Here is a 7,221-nt window from a genome sequence, read left to right as displayed (position 1 = left end):
CTGCTTTCTCTTTGTTCACACATCATCCTCATAATTGCATATCCAAAGGAAATGAAAGAACTGATAAGAAGCTATAAATGTTCCAGATGTGTGTGAGCATATGAATGTGCCTGCTCACCTGTTCCCCTTGAGCCACTGTATTGGATGATAGATAATAGGAAGGGGAGGTAACTGACTATGTTGGGAGAAATGTTACCTTTTATATGATCCTAAATTGCCCCTCATAAGAGTAATACGGGAAAGGCTCTTGGTGAAGACTTGAGAGCTGTTGTGACATCAGTGGCTAGTACACCAATCAGTTCTCTGTGAACTCTCCCCAATGTTCAGAAAAGCATTTAAAAATCCAGAGCTTGAACAGGCATGTAAACATTCCCAACATTTGGTGGTCGCCTCACGAAGATAATAGATTTTTGATATCTGGCCTCAATTTCAGGTGTGCTTTTGCTGCCTTGATTTGATCAGAAGAATGTATAGAGATACATTGAACAGGTGCTTCCAGGTGAAGTTTTAATAGGACCATTGCCCTACCCAACATTTACCAGCAGAGAAGAAGGATACAGATGACACCTTCTATGATTCTACTTACGGCCCTCAATTGTTTTCTTACTACTTTCTCTGCCATTTTCCTGATTGCATTAAGGAGAGAAAGAAGGCTCAGCTGCATATTATCTCCTGATTGCCAATGATAGGATCCCACCATCAGGAAACATCATTTATTTATTTATGTATTATATTTATATCCCACCCTTTTTCCTCCAAGGAATCCAATGTGGCATACATAATCTTCCTACTCTCCATTTATCCTCACATTGACAACTCTGTGAGGTAGGTGGGGCTGAGAATCTGTGACTGGCCCAAGGACACCCAGTGATCTTCCATGGCCAAGTGGGGACTAGAACCCAGACCTCCCAACTCCCAATCCAACACTCTAGCCACTATACCACACTTTCATTACTAGGGATGCTGCAAGTGTCCTAATGTGTCTGGTAGTTTTGCGCCCCCAGTTGTCATGTCTAGCCCTGCTCCCCCTAATTTGGAAGAAGGTGTTTCAGGTATCAACCAGAAGCAGACTCTGACGTAGAGGAGTCAGCACCAGACACAGGCCAACCTGTACCAGTGAGGGAGAAAGCTCTCACAAGCTCTTCACCAGCTGGTGCTGAACTCCCTCCAGAGCTTATCTCATCAAAGGCAAACAATACACAGACATTGGGAAGCCAACATTCTTCCAAAGGAGAGAGCACAGACAGGTTAGCTGATCCTAGAGTGTGCCCCAGGCTAAAATGGGCAGAGAGAAAGGAAGGTCAGAGAAAGTCAGCCCAGCCCACATCGCATCAGAAGCCGCCTCAGAACTAGTCTCTCTGAAAGGCTTTCCATTCTTGAATGGACAATTTTCTCGCTTAGTTTGCATAGTTTTTACCTAGGGGAAAGTTCCAAAAGATTAAACTCTCTTCAGGCAGGAAGAGATGTTTATTGCTTAAATAAAGCTTTGTGGATTACTTAGCAGGCCTCATTATTGTCTCCCAAGAAGGCAGGACATTTTTGAGAAACACGACACCTCTATTTCCCCCTCGGACCCAGTCAGGCACTACTGGAATGAGTACAGACACACACACCCCAAGCATTTACAAGGCCCCGGTGAGCACCCAGCAGCTGCCCACCTATACGCTGAAATCAAGCACTTCCCCTTCCTGCATCAATGGTGGCTATCACTGATGCAACAGGGGAATTGTGCAATTTCTAGAGCCTCTGTATATTGCTCACTCCCCCTCCGTGCACCAATGGGAGCCTTATTCACAAAAGGATAAAGGCATGAATACTCCACGGTGGGGTGAGTTCACCCACCCCTAGAACCAAACACTCACAGCACAGTGCCCTTCCCACAATGCCCCAGAAAACTCTGGTGCAAAGAGCACACTTGCATTCACTAGGGATGAATAAAAAAAATCATTTCCGTTAATTTCTGATCACGTTTTATCCAGTTTGCACTTCCAACTGAACATGGACTTTTACACAATCTGCAGTCGATGTGTACAAATAGCCAAAGTCCTGGGAAGAATACCGAGATAACATGAAGGAGGAAACAAGAAGCATCACATTAGGGTGGAAACATTTAAACACGCCTCCTTTGTGGAATCAGTTATTCCACTATGGGACTTCCCCCTCCCCCAGGATAATTATATAGCAGCAACATGTTGGTAGCTTTTACCAGAGCTAAATCTGATTTTAACGTCCTGAATTTAATCTTCAGATTAATATATGAGATCATTCATTCATCATGGGTGAACCCTTCCGATCCTGCTCCATACACTGCTCACTAGACTCCCACCGTTTAGCCAAGACTGGCAGGTACACTGTGCAGGCGGTGCACAGGCACCCAGTGAATGGTGCTCAGCAGTCCAATCCCTCAGCAAGCCACTATTTTGCATAAAAATGTATGCTTGTTTTATTTAAACAACGTTGTATGCAAATAGTGGTGGTATAGCAGCTATTTACCAAATAGGTAAATGTACTGTTTAGGCCTGTAATCTTACATAAATTAGGCTGACCATATGAAAAGGAGGACAGGTCACCTGTATCTTTAACAGTGGTACTGAAAAGGGAATTTCTGCAGGTGTCATTCGTATATATTGAGAACCTGGTGAAAGGTCCTTTTCATCACAACAGTTAGAGCTGCAGGTGCCCTGCCCTCTTTTAAATTTGGTCACTTTAATATAGCTCCTGCATAGACGGTTGTTTTATGGCCACCATTTGCATTTGCATAAAGCCTTTACATAAAAGAACAAGCTGCTATTTTTAGGTAAAATAGTGCCTTGGTCCATGGACTGAAGTCTAGAAGGCCAAGTTGGGGAAACTCCACTGGACTCCATCCCCTCTCAGACTCCCATGACAGACCTATCATCCACATTAGTCACCAGATCCCCACCCTACCATATTTGATGACTGCTTTAAAGTGTGCCTATTCATTTTCACCAATTATCACTATATTTTCGGCTCTTTGTTTGGAAAACAGGAAGAAGTTCTCATGGGCAGAAAATCCCCAAGGTCCCTTATGTAACTAAGCCTATAAAAACAATAATTACTACACTGCAAATAACAAATCTTTCTGGGTCAAACGTCACCACACAGCTAACAAAAGCAGATTTTTTTTCTGTATGGTTTGTGGAATAGTTTTAAGTGGAAAACATGCAGCATTTTCAGATTGATAATATGGATAATAATGTTTGTTGTACATCATCTTAAATTAGGCGAAATTACAAATGGCTTTAACACCATCAGTTATTGCATCTGTGACTTTTGGTAGAACTGCTGCTGAAAGAGAAGATGTGAAATCAGCAAACACGGGCATCTCGGGGTACTCATTATTGTTCAGGAATTGACATGGGAACTGGATAAGTGATAGCTTGCTACCATCACCAAATCTCTTTTATTTGTTGTGGGTATCTTTTCAATCCACATTTGCTTTGAAATAGCACTAGTCCTAGCATAAGACAAAGTGAAGTGGCTACCAAAAGCAGCTGGTTTTGTGTGCTATCGATGTATAGATATGTAATGTGTTATTGTATTTTAATGTTAAAAAGTGTTTATGGGATCTTCTGCTTCAGCTGCCATACTAATTTGGCTTGCCTTGGGTCCTGTGGATCTTGACTGGGAGGGAGGGATGTATTTGATGCTTGGTCTCTGGGAACTAGTCCTGCTTTGAAACATTGCATTGGGTGTAAGTTAAGTCAACGTTGCTCACTGGCTGGCAATTCTCCTCATAACATTCCTAATTCCTGCTAGGACAGGATGAGAGGCACACAGTACTCACAGGACAGCTGTACTAATGACCTGGTATAATGCTGATTGTAGCCTTGGCTACTTTTGTGAGGAGAGAGCACTCTTGAGAAATGTCATGGCTGTTATTTGAAACTTACTTCGTTTCTCTCTGAATTCCCCAGAGTATTCCACATTAAGCACTCCTAAGCTGATCTCAAAATGTGGTGGCAACTCTAGGAACCAGTTCATAGAGATGTGCTTGCAACTCTCTGTGCACATGTAGTTGTCTAGAGATGGTGCTTTATTGAAGATTTTACCAGTACTTGAACTGCAAGTCTACACTACAAACAACTTTGGACCAAGGTAACCAAGGTAAGTCAGATCTGTGTAAGTTGAATCAAAGAAAAAATATATCTTGTAATACAACTCACGGCAACACAAAACATGTACCATGCAAAGAGACATACCTTTAAATATTGGTGACTGGCAAACTTTGTTTTCTCCCTTACTTGCCTGTTTGGATATGATATCTGTCAGGTTTTTTTGGCATAATAGTTTATCCCCCCACCCATGCATATAAAGGCAAGCAACAAATGACTAGTAGTTTCATGTTTCTTTTAAAATAATTATTTGCACGCAAGGCAACTAGGGTTGCAATATGTCTTCTTTTAGAAAGGACAGTTTCCTATTTGAAGCTATTTTCTTTCTGAAGAGCTGTTCTGAAGAGCTGAATAAAGAGGATTCATCTCTGTGCACCTCAGTTCCCAGTAGAATCTATTCCCACCAGGTTGGCAACTAGTTGTTTCATGGCTGGTGAGAGCAGATCATGATTGCTGGGAGGACAGGCTGGTTAAAGGCTCTTTGTCCTAGAGTGATCACAATCCATAATGTTGGGATTGGGGGTGGGTGGGTTTAACGCCTCCCCCACCAATCCCAGCAACCTGAATCATGATTGTTGAAAGGAGCAAGAGTCTTTAACACCCCTTTCCTCCAAATGATCATGGCTCAAGTCACAGAGATTTGTGGGTAGTGTGTGAGTGCGGAGGAGGAGGAAGAGGAAGAGAAGGAGGTGGTGGTGGTAGTGGTGGTGGAGGCTTATTTTGGGTGCATACACACAGGTGCCCATATGACAGCATGGGTATGGCTTCTGGGATGTTCTAGGAGTTGAAATTAGCCTCCAGAAACCCTTAAGTTGCCCACTTCTGATCTACCACTTCATTCTGGTTTTGTTTCCTTCTCACTTGAGAATATATGTGAGTTTTACATCCTTCTAGATAATCCTCTATATTAATTCTAGTGTTATAGGAGCTGCTTATGCTATGATTCTCTTCCTCCATGGAAGACCTCTGGTAGAGGGGAGTATATATCGGAAGTTCAAAACGTTAGATATATATTGATTCTGCAGGAAATATCTTTGAATTAGTTCATTACCAAAGGATATTCTTAGAAAGGAGTTACTGTCATCTTGTGTACTTTATCTGGTCTTTAACTCTAGTGTCATCCTATTTACTTTCATTGCCAGTCATTAGACCACTCCCTGCACAAAACAATGTTTTTTTCCCCTTTTTGTCCAGACATGGAGGCACAAAATCAATCTGACTTGAGCGAGTTCATTATTCTTGGCTTTAAAAATCTGCAAGAGGTGCGTCTTTTGCTCTTCAGTGGGTTCTTCATCACTTATTTGTTCACTGTGCTGTGGAATACCTTCATTGTCATGATGACATTAGTGAACCAGAAGCTCAGAACACCCATGTATTTCTTCCTTGGGAATCTCTCCTTCCTTGATATCTGCTACACTACCACCACCATCCCACAGATGTTAGCTCACCTTCTCTCAAAGAGATGCAATATTTCCTACATGGGCTGTGTACTTCAGGTATATTTTTTCTTCTCCTTCGTAGGAACTGAGTGCCTCCTTCTGGCAGTGATGGCTTTTGACCGCTATGTTGCCATATGCAACCCTCTGCACTACACGCTGATAATTGGCAAAGAAATTTGCCTCCAACTGGCCACGGCCTGCTGGGCTGGTGGTTTCCTCAACTCAGTAGTGCATACCACATTTGCCTTTCTGTGGGAACAACCACCTAGATGCTTTCTACTGTGATATCCCTCCCTTGCTGAAGCTATCATGTGGAGACACGTCCCTAAACCAAATTCTCCTATTATCCATTGGCCTTTTCATAGCTTGGACCCCATTAGTTTGCATCCTTTTATCATATATTTTCATAATTTCTACTGTCTTAAAGATACGCTCTTCAGAAGGGAGACAAAAGGCTTTCTCCACCTGCTCTTCTCACCTCACAGTGGTCCTTTTGTACTATGGTAGCTCCATCTTCACCTACTTGAGTTCAAACAGCAGCCATTCCTCAAATCATTCCAGGCTTATTCCAGTGATATATAGTGTCTTGACCCCACTCTTAAATCCCATCATATATACTTTACGCAACAAAGATGTGAAGAATGCCTGGAAAACCATGATCCAAAGGAGGTGAATGCAGTGAGAAACATGCATCTATTTCTCTGCCATAAGGTTTATTTCATATATTTCTAAACTGTAATGTTTTCAATTTTATTTGAAACTGTTGAATTACATATTCAGACATTGAGTTAAAATGCATTAAAGTAATTGAAGCCATTGAAAAGTACCTCATGGATTCCACCTTGGTTTTATGATTCACTATGCACCATTTATTTTTCAAAGAATGTACTGTAAAATATTGAAATGCTGTTTATTATCATTTGCATTTTGGTAATCTATGCCAGTGTGCAAGTTGCTTATTGGTAAACCTATACCTGAGGATGAATCAAATGCTTGCTGCTGAATATATAATCTACCGAAATGTAGTTTAGCTGTCCATTTCACCTAATGAACACAAAGCAAATTATGTAGCACCATGGACAGAGCAATGTATGTAAGCAAGACAGTGCTTTATAACAGTTTTGACAACTGTTGAGGCCCACAACACATGTCATATACAGTTGTCAAAACTGTTATGAAATGCTTTAAAGCATTAGTGTAGATCCATAAGGAGAGCTTTGCTGGATCAAACCAATGGCCTATGTTGTCTGGCATCCTATTTCCCAGAGAAACCAAACAGGTGTCTGTGAGAACTGGCACATAGGTCATGAGGCAATAGCTCTTTCCAACATGTGTTCCCCAGTGGCTGCTATTCAACTTAAGCCACTTCTGATCCTACAGATTACATATAGTCATTGCTAGCCTTATATTCCAAGTGGTATCACTAGCAGCCATCAGTAGTCTTATATTCCAAGCTATACCATTTTCCCTTTATCTAATCCTACCAGTGACAGAGGTCAATTAGGTTGAGACTCCCATTATCATGGCTGCACTTTCTCCCCCTTTGGTTATTGTTTTTAAGTTTCCCATACAGAATATTCCAAAGACTGGAAGGCCACCCAGCTAATCTCCAGTCTCCACAGGTGCTTAAAGATCTCCTTGTTAAC

General features: G+C 41.8%; 1 pseudogene; it reads left to right on the top strand.

Annotated features, from left to right (window-relative positions):
- Window positions 1-5,332: 5,332 nt before the first annotated feature.
- Window positions 5,333-6,248, top strand: LOC134405378 (olfactory receptor 5V1-like; annotated as a pseudogene).
- Window positions 6,249-7,221: the final 973 nt, after the last annotated feature.

The sequence above is a fragment of the Elgaria multicarinata genome, chromosome 11, assembly GCF_023053635.1.
Source record: "Elgaria multicarinata webbii isolate HBS135686 ecotype San Diego chromosome 11, rElgMul1.1.pri, whole genome shotgun sequence".
NCBI lineage: Eukaryota > Metazoa > Chordata > Lepidosauria > Squamata > Anguidae > Elgaria > Elgaria multicarinata.
Note: the sequence above shows the minus strand (reverse complement) of the source record. Positions and strands in the feature narration are given on the sequence as shown.